Source organism: Hydra viridissima, unplaced genomic scaffold, assembly GCF_058129835.1.
Source record: "Hydra viridissima isolate aposymbiotic clone 2 unplaced genomic scaffold, HvirCarnegie_v1 scaffold_10, whole genome shotgun sequence".
NCBI lineage: Eukaryota > Metazoa > Cnidaria > Hydrozoa > Anthoathecata > Hydridae > Hydra > Hydra viridissima.
Genome location: NW_028324309.1, coordinates 2,282,473 through 2,301,014, shown reverse-complemented (window position 1 = coordinate 2,301,014; position 18,542 = coordinate 2,282,473). Strand labels below are relative to the sequence as shown.

Sequence of the window (18,542 nt, the reverse complement as noted above, 5' to 3'; positions counted from 1 at the left end):
TTGCTATTTGTTGAATAATAAGAAGGTTGAAATAATAAGAAGGTTGAAATAATAAGAAGGTTGAAATAATAAGAAGGTTGAAATAATAAGAAGGTTGAAATAATAAGAAGGTTGAAATAATAAGAAGGTTGAAATAATAAGAAGGTTGAAATAATAAGAAGGTTGAAATAATAAGAAGGTTGAAATAATAAGAAGGTTGAAATAATAAGAAGGTTGAAATAATAAGAAGGTTGAAATAATAAGAAGGTTGAAATAATAAGAAGGTTGAAATAATAAGAAGGTTGAAATAATAAGAAGGTTGAAATAATAAGAAGGTTGAAATAATAAGAAGGTTGAAATAATAAGAAGGTTGAAATAATAAGAAGGTTGAAATAATAAGAAGGTTGAAATAATAAGAAGGTTGAAATAATAAGAAGGTTGAAATAATAAGAAGGTTGAAATAATAAGAAGGTTGAAATAATAAGAAGGTTGAAATAATAAGAAGGTTGAAATAATAAGAAGGTTGAAATAATAATAAGGATGAAATAATAAGAAGGTTGAAATAATAAGAAGGTTGAAATAATAAGAAGGTTAAAATAATAAGATTCTTGCGCTCATATGCTGTAATACCTTAAACATGCTAAAGATGTAAAAAATGTTCTACCTTCAAGTATTATGATTTTTTTTTCCATCAAATTGCGCTAAAACTTTATCTCAAAAAATTTTATGGGACTTTATTGTTCAATTAAATTTGTCACCTTCCGTTCTACAACGTTTTACATTCCTTTCTAATTTTTTCTGTTTGAATTAGTTTACTTAAACCTATAGAATAAACCAAACGATAAGCACTACATAACATAAATTTATCGGGTAATCTTTTATTAAAGATATTATTGAAGTTAATAATAAATGAGTTTAAACTTTCTCTATAATGGTGTTACAGGGGGTTGAATAAAATCTTCCTGATAAAAAGGAGTACTCTACGTTTTTCATGTTTTATTTAATCAAGAAGTAACTTTTTGCTTTTAATTTGATTATATTTTTATTTTTGACTTTTTTTTTTGAGGTCAAACGGAGAATTTGAAAAAACTGACCTAGCATATTCCTTAAAAAGTGAACATTGCGTGGCTTACTCATCATCGATATTTTACGGACAATCGTATTATCAAATGCTCTTTCAGAAAAAAACCTTTAGGACGTGAAAAAAACATTTCTTTTATAATAATCTTTTCTCAATATTTGTAAGTAATATTTTAGCGAGCTTTTCTTAATATTTTCTATTTTCTGTAGAAAACTTCCACCAAGGTGTTTTACAGGTCGCAAATACAAAAAAAAAAAACCATAGAGGCCCGGCGTTCTATGGACCAGCAACCTACGGAACTTCTGCTAACAGCAATTTACTTGACAATTGGGAAAAACCATATATATCATCTTTTTTTTTTTTTTTTATCATTCTCAAAAAGAATTTCAAATTTACTTCTATGTGGCGGATTTCTTCAAAAACTAATTTTGCAATAAAATACATCATTAAACGCAATTAATTTCTTACCAAAATGGAAGTGTTATCTATTTTGATTTGTGACCTTGTATAAAGATCATTTATGTCAAGTGAAAATAGTTTAGCTCTTTCTATTGAGATTTTTGTTTCTACCGGAAAGTAACTAAAAATTCTGTCAACGTCGTTATCGCGGTATCTTTAAATAGCTTTGACAATGTATACTTACAACTTGTTCATCCGCCAGCTGAAATAAAAATCTGAACTAATCTATATTTATAAAAACCGAACCTGACAAATATTTAAAGCGAATAAGCAACAAAAATATCGTTTGCTACTGTCGAACCAAATTAAAATAAGTTTTAAAAAATGCGGAAAGTTGAAGCTTTTTTATTGGAAATCGAGAGGACTTTTTCGTTTGTTTTTTTTGACATATTTTTATCTATCTATCATTAGCGCAACTTAACTTTTAGACTTAAAATGGCAACTATATGGAACTCTTTGCTAAAACGATCAATGAACTTAATTTTTCTAAAAGTTCCGTTGTCTCCATTGCAAATAAAAATCAGTTGTTATACCAAATACCTGACAGTATCCGATGGACCAAACTCAAAATACCTAAAACAAAGCACATTATCTTGAAAGTAATATTTAATTATTAAGCTGTTAATAAATGTTTTATATTTTAAAGAGTTTTGAAATATACAATGTTATGGCGTATACTTTGATTTATGAAGTATAAAACCTAAAACCTGAAAATTATATTATGTTTTAAAGTTAAATCATGATAGATTGCATAATATAAAGTCCATAATTAAAGTTAATACTCGAATTGCATATAAATTATTAAAATTGTTTTTCTTGTGACGGATATCAAAATATGTTTTTCAAGTGATGAAAGAAAAGCAACTTTTGAAAACAACGTTTGAATAATTAGGTTCAGTTTAATTACTTTTATATTCTAAAAACTTGAAGATGATAATAAAAGTTATTGTTAAACTATAAAGTTTGGTAAAAAAATAGTTTAACTGCCGCAGCAGTGATACAACTTAGACAAAATTAACTGCCTCAACCGAGACGCATAAACTAACTGCTGCAACCAAATCACATAAATGAACTGATACTTCAAAGACGCAAAAGGTAGAGACCTTACTTTGCTTTTTTTCAATATTTGATCTTAAGCATTCCAGGATATATTTACATTGCGTAGAAAAAAATTAGTTTATGCCAAAACATAGCATGGAAGTTACACAACAGTACCTATTTATTTATTTTTATCTTAATTTTAAAAAAAAGTTTTAACACCTTATTAGTCACGAACCTTTCCCATCATTTAGAAATTAATTATTTACATTGCAAACTAAAACAATCTTAAACTGCTTATTCAAGACGTGGTCTTTCGGAGGCGTGTTTCCATTGTTTTGAGAAATTTTTTTGATTAATGAATATTTCAACACTCATCTTGTTCAGATAAAAATTCGTTTTATTAAAAGAACATTTACCAATATATTATTGCATAATAACCGCGAATGGTTATTATGGAATAATATATTGGTATTATGCATAATAAATGTCAGAAATATATTGGTATTATGCATAATAAATGTCATTAAAAATGATTATGCATAATAAATGTCATTACAAATGATTATGCTTAATAAAAAGATGTTTTTTCAAATTTTATTTTGGAATTTTAAATGACTCTTGTCAAAACTTCTCTTCAGGGATCATCAGCTATTTTCCGTGTTTTAACAAATATGCGGTAGCTATCATGCAAGAATACATAAAGAGAAAAATCATTAAATGCCTAAATAGGTTTCTCATGTTAATTTTTTCTTCTCCAGTTTCAGTCACACGAATCATTCTGTCATAGAAAAATTATGAATTACCCAAACCTTTTATCTATTCGTCACTATCATTGAAGATATAGTCTGATGGAAACAAAGCTGACTTCAAGAAACATAAGTTTTCAATAAAAAACAGATTTTTTCTGCAATCAAGCATAATAAAAAGTTGTCAGCGTCAACCTAATTAGTTTTTATATAGTTGCTACTTGAATTGTTACTTTTATTTTTAGCTCTCCACAATCAAGTTTATTGATTAAATGATGATTTTAGCTATGTTTGGTTAACAATTTGTTCGAATCTTGATTTAATATCAGTATTTATAACCATTTAGTAACAATAGCAAAAAAAACATGATTCAAAAACGATTCCTAAAACTATGTTGCTTGGATCAAGTACGAAAGGTTTAGCCGGATTCATTAAGACTACTTGTTACTTATATAAGGAAAGTTTTTTCATCTTTGAAGACAGAGAATCATCTTTGCAAAAAAAAGTATCTAGGTTTATTGTACTTTGCTTTCAAAGATTTTAGTTAAATTACGTAACTTTGATGAATGATTTTCACACCCATAAATTTTCTGTCAAGTAAAAAGAATGATATAATAAGGAAGACACAAGTCCATTATCAGGGCTAAAAACTCTAAATGCTAATCCAAAGATAAGGGTAATCAGCTCGTAATCGTATATTTAAAAATTCTTTATCCCCTGTCGGGTATCTTAGAAACAGGAGTCCTGATTTTTTGTTAGTTTTCAATAGTATTTCATGAGGCGCACAAAAGCGCTTTTAATCCTGTTTATCATAAATAGAACTACACGTGGGAGCGATTTTGTTTACCGAAATAAAGTTTAAAGGAAAACTCTACCTTACACAGTTAATCTATGCGCCTATAAATATTTCAATTTGAAGATAATAGCTGGAGTCTTTTAGAAGAATAAACTGTAAATATTTCTAACTTGTTTTGATTATATTCACGAAAAATAAAAATGATAGTGGTATACGTAACATTATTAGTGATTCTTCTTCACAGAGGTATGATGAGCATGGCTTTACCAACTGCAGATAGAGTAGTTGTTTGTCAGAGTAAATGCAAACTTGATGTTCTTAAGATTTGTATTAGTGATAGATTTTCAAGCTTATCATCAGAAGAATTGTTAGAAAAATGTCGAAAAGAAGTGGAAAGATGCAAGACTTTCTGTCAATCTGTATTTAAAGATACTTAACGATTGATGGATAAAGGTTGTTTAGTGTCAAGAGTTGCTAAAGGAATTCATATAGCAGAACTACGAGAGATTTTAGTATATGAAAAAGCTAAATGACATCGATATTCGCATTTAAAAAGTCGCAAACTTTTATTGAATAAAGCAAGTTCTCACAAAGATACAAATAAGTAATAAAGGATACAATTACAATTATTCGGTAAATATTTCAGATAAAGGATATACGTTTAGAAACTTTTTTGTTTCAATACGATGCGATATTAGGTTGTGTGTATCGTTTGTTTCAATATATACCGATAATATCGTTTCCAAAAAATTCTTACAATAAAGTTTCGATATTTATCAAAAAGTTACTATATTTATCGAAAAGTTACAATATTTATTGAAAAATTATAATATTTATCGAAAAGTTTCAATATTTATCGAAAAGTTTCAATATTTATCGAAAAGTTTCAATAATTATCGAAAAGTTTCAATATTTATCGAAAAGTTTCAATATTTATCGAAAAGTTTCAATATTTATCGAAAAGTTAAGAAATTTATTGATGACTTACGATGACATTTGTAATTCATATTGTAAATAAAACAAATAATAATACAAACGATACATAACTATAGATCACGATATTAAACGATATTTTTTTACTTACTCTATAGAAAAAAATTTTTTTACAAGTTCAGTATGTAATTTAAGAAATAAATTTAAAAAATTTCATTTGTAATTTTGATTTTTTTATTTATTCAAGATTTAAGTTGGTTATCAGTTTTAACTATTGGTGTAAGAACCGAAGTAGGATGACTCAGACTTAAAGCAGCTAAGTCTTTGGTTGACTTCTCTTCAGATAAATCTTTTTCTTTTTCTTTTTTACCCTGACTGGTTAAAATCTATGTTATCATCTGGACCTTGGGGTAGTTTTTCTTAATATTAAGCAGTTTTTTAACTTGTTGAGGCTGTAAATTTGTTCTTTTATAAGAAACACTTGCACCACCGACACGGAAGATGTTTTCTGATGATGCTGACGAGGCAGGTACTTATAATTATTTTTTTAGCAGTCTGAACAAGGAGAGGAAATTTATATTTATTTTCTTTTTCCAGCACGTCCTCACTAACAACCCCTAGGATTTCTTGAAAAATTTCCCATTCACTGACTATGTCCGACTTTGGAGGTGGAACCTGCCAGAAAAGATATCCTCAGAGGACGAACCTCTTCCATTCCAACATTATAGAAAGGATCATCTTCTGGAGCTTGACCTAGGATTGCAACAAGTGGCCATTTATTAAACAATCTTGTTGCACAACTCCATTCCTGATAAGCCTTGGATTGCGCCTCATAGGTTTCATCATTTTTTTCTTTCATGGCGCTCCTTATCCAGGGCTGCAAACTGAACAGGGTGTTTGCTGGTCAAATGTGATTTTATAACGGATGTTTTGCTGTCTTCCAACTTGCAAATTGCAGAACAATACTTGCATTTTGCAATAACATATTGCTTTCCATCATTTTGTAGTACTGACTTCTTCCTCAAAGTGATTCCGAATTTCGGTCCTTGGCTTTAGCATCCTTCAAAATGTTGTTCAATTTTAATTTTAATACCAATTCAAAAGAAAGTTTTAATATCTTTCCAAAACAAAACAAAAAAAGGATTTTTAAAAGTTTAATTATGTACGTCTAAGTACCTTAAAGGATATCCAAAAACTTTTTTTTTCCCAAAAACTTTTTTTTGAAATGCAATTAGCGGTCAAACTAGACGAAATTTTTACTGCATAACAAGAACTATTAAAAATTTTACAATGTTCTCACCTGAATTTTAATTAAATTAACCACAATTGTTAAAATTCTTTTTGACTATTTTTGTTTTTATTTTAAAAAATAAACAGTTAAATAGTCTTCCTAACCAGCTAAGCCGATAATAACAACCTAACCTTAGAAATAGGGTTTAAAAAATAGGCGATTTTTAATTTTTATCAATATTTTAATCAATAGATTAAGAAAATACTTTTCAAAATTAGTCAAAATATTGTTTTTAACTGAACACTGCGTTACACTAATGCAAGTATTGTATAACATCGAAAAGTCTCGTTAAATATTGTCATGAATTTTTAAACGGGAAAAAAATATCGTTATACATTTTCAACGATATTTAAATCCACGTTATTGTTAATAACGATACGTTATAAAAATGATATCGCTAATACCGAAATCCAAACGGTGTCTCAAACCAATATGTGTTGAATCATATTGAAATTTTTATCAAAACTAATTATCGATAAGTTTTCGCTAATTCGATAATGATTGGCAGATGCTTATTTCAGATCTTGTCAATGTGCAAACCAAATTTAAGGACGCAATCAAATTATTATAATTATAACAAATATACTATGTAAAATGAAAAATTATGTTTGTTAAAAAACTTAGATTATGGAGAAAGAATAAAAGTATAGCATTTCTATGTGGATTTCTTAACTAATTGAAATCTTAGACTGTCTACAGCTCTTTATACCATAAAAGATGAAAACTGAGTTCTAAGCAGAACTCTTCATCTCAATGTAGTAATGTGTCTTTTTACAAGCGACTTGATTTATGTAACTATAAGATATATAAGTCAGGAAGATACATAAAATTGAACTGATATTGTTGGCTTGTTTACCTTGTTTATTTACATAAAACATATTTTGTTTCAAAAAAAATAAAATATAGAAACGATAAACGAACTTATGTTTAAATTAAAATTAAATTCTATCAATGACATCTAAAAGCTGATTAATAGCTTTGAAATGGCTATGTTTTGTACAAAAAGTTTCAAAAGTAATCTTAGACAACATTTGATTTTCAATCTGACATTAGACTTCTGCCTTACTTCTAGGTGAGAGTTCATAATCATTTAGAATGCGTAACACCTGAGGCTTTATAAGTTATAATAGCTACCAAAGTATTGGTTATTTAAAAGAATTTTTGCTTGGTATTTAATGAGGTAATTTGGTATTTACTTTGGTATTTAATAAAAAGCTTATAGATATTGCGGAACAGCTTTTAAAAAAAATTTTTAAATTTTTAGTCCCTAGTCTCAAGTTATTTTCTACCAAATAATGCACTTGTTATATTTTAAAGAACTAAGTATGAACATTTCTCTGATCAAAAGACTTAAAAAATTTTACAAAATTTTTTTTTTACCTTATTGTCAACTTAGAAAACAGTGTATTAATGGTTAATTCAGCAATAGTAGTCATATTAATCCTTTCATGCTCTAATTATCGTCCCTTAACTAAAAAAAATCCAAACTTTGTTTTTATAAACCTCACTAACGCCATTATGGCAAATAAAAATAAAAATTTATGAAAATATTTTGTGAAAGTATCATTTGACATTGTTGCTGTGGAACAAAACTACTCCATAATGGGTATTTTTAATAAATAAACAATTTTTAGTTTTTGAAATCTTAATTCTAAACTATATTTATTAAAACAGCAATAAAATAAAAGTAAAAAAACAGTCAAAGAGGGATGTTAACAATGGTCAAAGAGGGATGCTGACAAACAACAAGAAGTAACTAGTTGTGGATTAAAACTTTAAAAACTGTTGGTCGATCCCATGAAACTCATTGAAAGCAGTTTCTTGCTTTTAAAAGACAAGTTTATCTCGTATTTCATTTATTGAATAAAAGTAAAACCATTTCCACTGTACGTATAACAACTTTTATCTGTTGAAATACTGGGAAATGGCTACACATCTAATCTGATATCTTTAGAATGGTTTTCAACTGTTATTGGATGTCTCTTTTTAGCTACTTTATTTTCTGCTGCAAGTGATATCCGCTCGCACTTATCAAGTAATATACTTTTTCAACTTAGCACACAAACTGTCTCCAACTTGTTTTCAAAACTTTATCAAAGATAGCTGATTCTTGAAAGGAATATGTTAATTCAAATGATGAAAACGCAGAAGCCAAGTATTGTTTATAGATATGCCAACACGGTAATAAAAACATAACCATATAATACTTTACAATACGTTATCTCAGATTATATGTCTATAGCAGCATGTCACATAAATTCATGTGTAAAAAAATGAGCCCTATAAATTTCAACAACCTTGGGTTGACCAATAGCCACACATTTTTTATCCATTTTTGACCACCTGTTAGCAGGAGTACCTAGTTGATTTCCGACATTATTTTGAGATGAGTTACTCATTATTATTAACACACCATCTCACAACACAAATTCCTGAATTAACATCAGCTATATAGTAAGAAGAGCTTCTTCCAGCTTTTTTGTGATCTTTTTCATTAGGTAACTTTTTACTAGCATCCTTCAAGCGATATTTACGAGTTGCTGTAAAATTTAAAAATCTTTTTAAGCAATCCAAGAATATTGTTTAACTAGTGGCGTAAACAACAACATCTATTTAGATAAAATCTAAATATATTTTGTAGTTAACACCACTAATTAATCTTTGTGTCAAGGAATTTACAGTATTGCCTTCTATCAATAGACCTGGAAGTTCATCTTTTTTCAAAAAAAATTTTCCAATATAAATCTCAAAATCGTATACAATTCCTCAAACATCTCATCTAGCCCATACTTTTATAACCCTTTTATGGGAATTTTTAAGAAAGTATCGTCATACAAAAGATCTTCGTTTGGTTAGCCAAAACTGCCCATCTATTGAATCACTTTCTTCTTGTAGAATATTTTGATGTTTTTTGAATTAAGTTGAATTAAATTTCATAACTAGAATAGTTTAAAGGAAGTGATTTATTATTATATATCTAAAAAATGCAAATAATGTTTTATTTTCTCAAATTGCTATGAAGCCAATAACATCAGCTATATTTGGTAAAATTTAAAAATAAAATTTCTAATGTGGAGGCTTAACTATCAACATCAAAACTAAAAGGCTAATAAATTTTTTTACATCAATCGTTTGTTAGTGCTACTAATTTCCCTGTTAAATATTGAACTATACAGATATGTCTGTTCTACAATTAAATCAAATATTTCAGAATTAAAAGTTTGTTTAAGGTACTGATAACCCAGCGAGGCACGACACTCGGGTCGTACGCCATTTGTCTGGGCTAGTGTGGGATGCCCAGCCTGGGTTCAGTGAGGTTTTTGTGTCGGTTTCCCAAAACGAAAATGTATTATGACGCAAATAAACAAAAAAAAAATATTTTTCTTAAACAATGATTAGCGACTGAAAGCAATTTAAAATGTTGTGAATTTAATTTAAGTACTTACATATAGATTCATTTATGGGAAATTTTTTAAAATATTTTCTATTTTTATATAGTTTATGTACTCACTATAATGATAATTGTATACCAATTAAGTTATTTTTAGAATCTGTCAGATAGTCTGATAAAACATGTTTACAATTTCATCAGATAACCATTATTATCTAATGAAACAAGCAACAGATTATCTGATGCACCACGAATGAATAATGTTCGATCAATTATGATGTTACCATATATATTTGCATCTGTCAGAATTTGATTATGATATCATTTCTAATATAAATGTAATTATAGTAGTTAAGACAAGTGATAACTATCTCAACTGTTGTAATTTGTCACACATTTGGAATATATTGAGACTATTGAAAGCCATTATAAAAAAAATTCTTTAGAAGTATTAGTTTCTGTATTTTTATATTTTTAATTGGGACTATCATTATTTAAAGGTTTACTTGTTTTTACTATTATTTTCAAAAGAAAATTATCTTCTGTTCTACATTTAGATATTAATTCCAATTTTTTATTTAATAAACACTCTTGGCTTTGCATGTGTCATTACTTGAAATTTTTTTTTCAGGCATAGTATGCATCTTTTAGAAATATCATTAAAGTATCAGGCGCTGTTTTAGGGATGAGCCAGTTCAATATAAAATCATCATTTTTTTAATCTTTCAATTCCCATATGTACTTTGACAGCACAGTGTCTTTTACATTATATTTTTTTAAACAACAGTTCTAATTGGAAAATATTAAGTAAAGTATAGTATTATATTGGCAACATCTAATGATAATTTCAAGTTGTGTTCAGATAGAACAAAACGAGGAAGAATTAATTTAAAGGTTTCAAAATAAAAGGTTGAGCTTTGTATGAAAAATGAGAATTATGCTAGTATTTCCATGATAGATAGAGCTGTGGGTGATGTAAATTTTAGTAAATCAAGAATGAAATTTGATTAGAATCCAAATATTTATGAAAAGTAAAATAAACCTATAACTACGTTTGATTGGTTAACCTCTCAAAGCGAGATTTCAGAATAGTTTTCTGATAGTATTGATAATAAATCTAGTATTGATTTTGATTATAGTAGGGACGGTAAGAAAACTCATGAAATTGATGAAAAGAAAAAAAGTGATGATGCCTATGATAATTTTAACCGCAATGACTGTACACTAAAGACTAATTGCGAGATTAGGCAATAACTTACAGGATATCACACTCAGCTTTAAAAGGTTTATTGTAGATATTGAGTCCATTACACTCTAATCTTTCTAATGAATCAAGAACTCTTTTAAGTACTCAGCAAAATGTAGATATTAAGCATATAGTTGCTGGAGAATATTATTAATTTGGGTTGCAGTATTAGTTGCGTAATATTTTTATTTTAAATCAGCCCGATTCTATATTTGACCTTTTGCTTGTTCATATTAATTTTGATGGTACACCGCTGTTTAATAGCAATTCAATTTATCTTAGGCCAACTCTTGGTTCACTGAAAGGGTGTCCATTAAGTGGACCTTTTCCCATTGCAATTTACAGTAGTACAAAAAAGCATACTACTCTTGATGAATATCTGAATGATTTTGTTTCAGAAATGAAGAGTTTAAAGCAACATGGTTTTCAATTTAACGGTAAAACTTATATAGTGAAGATTGATGCTGTAAAAGGTGATGTATTAGCAAGGGCTTTTGTAAAATGTATTAGGCCTCACTCTGGTAATAACTCATGTGAGAGATGCATGCAGCGTGGCAAAGTAACACTGCCCAATTTAGAAGCACCACCAATTTCAGACCTAATCTTTACTGAGCGTCATTATTCTGACCATTATGTAGGTGCTTCACCATTGGAGCAGTTGAGTTGTGATATGGTTACAGAATATCCTTCGGAATATATGCATCTTCTGCGTTTAGGTGTAATGCGTAGGCTATTATTTCAATGGATTCATGGACCTCGTGGGGATTGTAAGCTATCTAAGATACATGATATCTATGATATCTGATATCTATGATATCTAACAACTTAGCAGTTATACGTAAACACATATCCTGAGAGTTTTCAAAAAAACCAAGATCTCTTTCAGAATATTAGAATTGGAAAGCTAATGAATTAAGACAATTTTTATTGTACACTGGGCCTAGGTACTTTATCTCCACATCCATTGGAGATAATTGCTTTTAGATTGAGATTAAGGTAGGTGTTGTGGTTTTTATGTGCGTCATTCTTGCTAATTATTGACAAATATCACACGTTGTTTTTCTTGATAGTTATGAGAACGTTTTTTTGAAAAAGGATGATTAACTATCGACAAGAGTCGCAAGTTGCATTTTAAGAAATATATATATATATATATATATATATATATATATATATATATATATATATATATATATATATATATATATATATATATATATATATATATATAGCGAACAACTTTTTCTAAGAGCAGTTTGTTGAGAAGAAAGAACTAAAAACATAAAATGACTCTTAAATGCATTGAACAACAAGCTAACCGGGCATGTCTATTATTACCGAAATAAGAAGATGGAAAGCCAAAGCGATTTATTCGACAGACGACCTCTTTCTTCTTAGTAATCAATATAACCTCAGAACAACATGCAGCGTACTTGCTTCCTGCTCTTCCGTTGAAGACTTACAAGACTATGGAAGAATTGACAGCATCAGAAGTTGCAGAGAACGTTTTGTACAAAGAACTGGTGACGAAATTAGAAACGCTGGAATTAAGAAAATCCTCGTTAATCTAACGGTATGAATTTGGTAAAACTTATCGTGGCAACGAAAAATCTATACAGATATTCGCACACCGAGTGATTCGAGCAGCTCAAGATTGCAAGTTCTTACCCTCAGAGAGAGAAAGCCGACTTCGTGACCAATTCATTTTTGAAATTAATGATGGTGCTTATATAAGAGCTATTCTTCGGGGAGAAGATGCGTTGAGCTTTGACGATTGTGTCAAGACTGCATCTGTGGTTGCGCAAACCAGATCAGATGCGGCATGCTTATTTGCAAATGAAGAAGTAAACGCAAGTTACCGGACGACTGAAACTGACAAGTTATACGTGAAGAAAGAAAGAAAAGCGATGTTACAACTGTGAGTCATTAGATCACTTTGCACGTGAATGTACCTCTTTATGCCAGAAATTCTCGCATAAGCATGCTGTGAAAGACTGCTACAAACGTCTACGAAACCAGGAAAACTTAAATGGGACGAGTTAGCATTTGGTATTTTAACAATAATTCGTATAAATGGAAGAAAAGCTACAGCGCTTGTCGATACTGGTTGTTCGCAATCAATCATCACCAAGAAGTTGCTGCCGTCTGACTATAAAGGAATTCCTGTAGTAGATGTTGCAACAATGGGCGGAATAATTCGATGTTAAGAATTTAGTGCTAGAATACACCACTTAACGAACGGGTGCTTGGTGGGTGCGTTGGTTTTAAGTGTGACTGAAATAGTAAACAAATACGACATGATTATTGTTATGGATCTAATAGAGACGTGTGATGGAATAAACATTGGCACTGGAAAATCGAAGTTTTGTAATTCTGTGATTAAGCTGTCATCGACACCTCGTGTTGCGTCAATTGATATTGAAACAAGCTTATTTTGATGGCTAAAAATGGATTGTTAGTTGGGAGTGGGAGAATGAACCTAAAATAAAAAACAGAACAAGCCAATATAATGTGTCTGACCAACATTGTGAGGTGTTCAACAACGTAATAAATGAAAGGATTAAAGAAGGTATACTCACCAAATATGACAACCCTAACTTATCATTTGTCCGGACCATTATTAAGTAATTAGGATTTTTTTAATTTTTTATTTTCGAAAATCCTTAAGGTCCCTCAAGGGGGTAAAAGGGGCAAATTTTTTTAGCGTTTTGTACCATTTTTAAAACAGTTTGGAGGATGTCTTAACATTGAAATTTTTAATTTTTTTTTTTTTTATATTTCTGTTTGTAAAGACCTAATTAATATAAATAAATCGGGTTCTATTCTCCAAAACAAAAAAAAAAAACTACTAATAAGTTAATTAATACTTCGTTAAAAAGCTTAGTTTTCGATGCAGTGCTATAATAAGTTCACTTGAATTCAGCTAGAGGGTTTATTCTAGGAAATAATAAGGTAAGAGGGCCGGGGAAGGCGTAATAAGGGAATGATTAAATATTTTTGTAATGAAGTATTCAAAACTAAATGGTTTTTTCTAAAAACTAAAAAAAAAAAAATTTTTTAAACTACAAAAAACTTCAAATCCAATGTAAAATTTGTTTTAAATTGAAATACAGTAATCCTAGTAAATTTATGATCATCTTTATTACAGCTATCTATTAAAAACAAAGCAATTTTTCAAATTAAAAACAGATTAAAAATTTGTTTAACAAAAAAATATAAAATAAAAAACTAGATTTTTTTTCTGCTAGCAGCAATTTCATAATCGTTTTTTTTTTCTGCTTTTCCTGTTTTTCTTGTAATCATTTGTAAAGAGAAGAGTGTCTTGCCTTTTCTCCTCAGAATATGCTCTGTTTATTAGGTTTTGAACAAATTTTTACCGCCCTCTCAGAGCAGTCATTAACAATACTAAGTCCAATTACTGTTGCTCTAAATTCTAGATAAAAATCATTGAATTTCTAAAGTTCTTCTGGTGTTTTCATCCATTGAGATTCTGCTTTTCTATGTCTAAGCATATCAAAAACTAGCCACGACTTGTCTGTTGTTAATGTAGCTAAACTATGAGTCTCATCTTTACTGAATCAAGACTTTTTAACATAGCTTGGTCCATTATTTGGCACTTCAAAGGGAAATTTTCATTTCGACATCTTGGTAAACTATACAGATTCTTGGCCATATCACCTCGTTCTCAACATTCTTCATCTGCTAGGGCGAAAACTACCAAAGTGGAATCCAAAAACCAAGTATGTCTGAGAATAGAGCTCACAACAGCTTGGGAACCGAGTAAATTCTATTCCTCAAATCTTCTTATTTGCCAGTAAACTTTCATATCCTAATAAATATTATTAACAAAAATTTTGAATCATTTTAATCAATAACAAGCTTTCTATCCTCTCAATAAAATATTAAAAGACCATATACCTGTGCTAGTGCTAAAGAACTTAACTTTGCCTTTAGAAACCACTCTGTAAAGAAAAGAGAAATGAATAAAACCATACCAGTTATTTCTTCCTTTTCTTTGTTATTTATTAAAAGATACAATTTTAAATTGTATAAACCTTTTCCCATGAATCTTTGAATGGTGAACTGGTCCCGGTATATGGAATTTAAACCTATTTGACGATAGAACCATTAAAGTAAGTTCAGATAGCTCATGGTATTCTTTTCTAACATTTCCATCCTAATGAATTTTTAATATATTTTTAATTGTTACAAATTTTTCTTTTAAATATTTAGAATAAATAGAGATGACGAAATCAAAATTATTATAGCACCTTTTTTTAAGATCTTTTAATTGATCATATTAGTACAAAACTGAACAGCAGCTAACTTTTGATTATATATCCATGTTCCAGGTGGTATTATTAGTATTTTTTTAGAAAATCAAATAGTTTGTTTTCTGAACCAGAAGTTTCGCTGCTAGGGTAAATCTTCCAGAGATGTGTTATGTGTTGCTCAATTACCTGATGTCTACATGCAATCAGCAACAATGTGCGTCAAATCTGTTGAACTAGTCTCATGCAAATACCTTGCCATCTTCCTGTATCTGCTGAAGTTGTGTCGAAGCAGAGATATTTAACTTTATCTCCTAATCCCAAAAACTCCATTAATTCAAAAATAGCTTGCTTTTGATTAACCCCTGTACTAGACTCTAATGGAGGAATGCCAAGTAGTTCTGTTTTCCCATCAATCCTTACCAAAACTGCAGTTCTATCTTTTTTTACTTGCTTTCCTTCAATCAAATCATTAACTATTTTTCCATTAAAGTGTACGGTCATTTGTGAATCTGATGATAGTGCACCGTTTTTTATATATTCCCTAATATCTGTTGCTCCGGCAGATATTATGTTCTCCGCAGAGTTCTATAAGCTCTATAAGTTGTGGATTTAGAGCACTTAAAGTTTGCTACAGAACCACCAGCCATGGCAATAACGCTTCTATTCAAAGTTCTATGTTGGTGGGGTTTTATACCCACTCCCACTGCTGTACAAGCGGTAGATTGAGGTATGTTTTTAGAAAAAAGAACAGAATTTTTAGTATTGGAAACCTCGTTAAAATCCAAGTCTATATCTTTTTCCTGGCCTAAATCGTCGCTAGTGTAACTAGAAGAACTTAGATAATCTAAACCATATTTATCTAACTCTGCAGATAGCTTTTTTTCTAAATTTGATTTGCTTCTTTTATTTCTTCCTATAGAATACTAATATCTTTTATCTTTTCATCCAAGACTTCCTTTCTTTTCCCAAAGCAGGTCTTTTAAGAAAGCAATATCTTCTTGCTTGTCTTTCACTTTTGTTATTTTATCTTTAATATTTCCTCAAACATATCTAGAGGATGTTTTCCAATCCAATATACTTTATTCTTTTGTTCTTCAAACAAATGTCTTTTATTTACTTCTGAAAAATTTGTTCTTTTTCTTTTATTTTTTAATTTCATCCAATCCTGTAACAATAGCTCAAACTTACACCTTTAAAAAATAATAATTGCTTGTATAAAGGCTTATAGGTTAAAACTGATTTAGAGTTCAATGATAAAAGTTACTTAGCTTTTGAATTGTAAGCACTTTAAATCCACCATGTATCCAAGGATCCATTAGTTTAAATAGTATGCAGCAGTCAGACTGATCAACTGGGCAGTTAGGTGTGAAAGAAGAACTTTTTTTAGGACAACCTACTAAGAACTTCAATTTTGCTTCACATTTTCATTTTCGTAGAAAGAGATAATATTGAATTACCTCTTTAGCAATTGCATATTTCTTTGGTGGAAGTTTTATAATGAATTTTTTAGCTAAAAATATTTCATCCAATCTATTACTTCAAACCTTTTTTTTCTTTGGCATTTTAATGACTTTTTTTATCTTTAATCTGAAATAAAAAGGTTTATATTGCATATATTTCAATAAAACATTATTTACTGAAAAGATTTAAAATTTTTTTTAAAAAAAGTACATAAATAAGTACAGCGTAAAAATAATTGTTTTTGTTAAATATTTTGGGATTTTTCAAAACAGTTTTTAGAATTTTTTTTTTTTTTTGAGAATAAAGCCTGTTTTATTTAGATTGAATGAATGAAGAATGTTTCCCAATACTAAAAAGAGAGTGGGCCAATATTCCACAAAATGTAGGCATGTATGTATGTATGTATGTATGTATGTATGTATGTATGTATGTATGTATGTATGTATGTATGTATGTATGTATGTATGTATGTATGTATGTATGTATGTATGTATGTATGTATGTATGTATGTATGTATGTATGTATGTATGTATGTATGTATGTATGTATGTATGTATGTATGTATGTATGTATGTATGTATGTATGTATGTATGTATGTATGTATGTATGTATGTATGTATGTATGTATGTATGTATGTATGTATGTATGTATGTATGTATGTATGTATGTATGTATGTATGTATGTATGTATGTATGTATGTATGTATGTATGTATGTATGTATGTATGTATGTATGTATGTATGTATGTATGTATGTATGTATGTATGTATGTATGTATGTATGTATGTATGTATGTAATTCTTCTATGCATTGAGGTGCAGTTAAATGAAATGTATTAAGAACTAATGCAAGCCAAAAGAAGGTCGAGGGCGAATTGCGCAAGTTGCTCTTTAACGCCCTAGACTGGGGCTAAGACAGCCGAAATATAAAAGTATCTGCAACATCTTCAGATTTTTTTTATCAGAAATAGTTAGACTTTAATATATATTCCACTATTCATTAAAGTATAAAAGGTATACTAAGTTTCAAATACATTTGAGGATTGCCATTTGGTGATACTCATACGTGTGGTCATAGAGGTCGCAGATTGGTCCCAAGATGCATAAGTTAAGCTTGCCAAACGGTCTCTGTGGGTCATATCCCATGCACTTCCCGTGCAGGACCCTTCTAAAATGTTCCTTTGCGGTTCCCATACGAGCCCCCCGGACAAAACCTTGAAAGTCCCCACCAGGATTCCTGTGCGGGACCCATACTTTAAATAACGTGCGATCCTTACGGGTCCCGCCTTTTTTCGCTGGCTGGGAAAGTGTTAATTTTAGACAAAAGTGCTTCTGGAATTGGTTCAAAATGATTAAAAAATATTATAATTAAAAAATTCTTATCGCATAAAACAATAATATTAATGGATTGGATTTTTTATCGTTGGAGTGCAGTGTTTTCCACATCAACAGCTTCATTTCATTTACTATATCAAAAAGGGATAAATGAACAAAAATATAAATGAGTAGTAATAACAGCATTATGATAAACAAGCAGTAAACCTTTTTTTCACAAGACCAGTATTAAAAATCCTTTAAACTAATAGTTTTCATGTCTGGTCCTATACCAACATCACCTATAAAAATCATCTGCATAATGTCAGTTGTAATATGAAATAGCAAAGTAGACTTTTTCTTTTACCCTAATCAACTATACTTTATAAAGTAGTATTGTTTTCGATTGGTTAGGATACACAGTTTGCATTGGAGATGCTTGTTTTAATTTATTATTGTAAAATAACCCAGCATATGAAAAGGTGAAGAATGTTATAAATACACAGTGGTTTTCAAAAATAATAAGT

General features: G+C 29.4%; 2 pseudogenes across 1 annotated transcript; one reads left to right on the top strand and one right to left on the bottom strand.

Moving 5' to 3' along the window:
* The first annotated feature begins 5,536 nt into the window (after positions 1-5,536).
* LOC149882590 (uncharacterized) lies at positions 5,537-11,768 on the top strand (annotated as a pseudogene).
* A 2,423-nt stretch (positions 11,769-14,191) lies between these two features.
* On the bottom strand, positions 14,192-16,711 carry LOC145189422 (uncharacterized; annotated as a pseudogene). The gene is made up of 4 exons (XR_016456326.1): positions 16,695-16,711; positions 15,233-16,427; positions 14,882-15,140; positions 14,192-14,792 (listed from the first exon to the last, which is right to left on the bottom strand). The product of XR_016456326.1 is annotated as an uncharacterized LOC145189422 (transcript).
* Between the last annotated feature and the right edge of the window lie 1,831 nt (positions 16,712-18,542).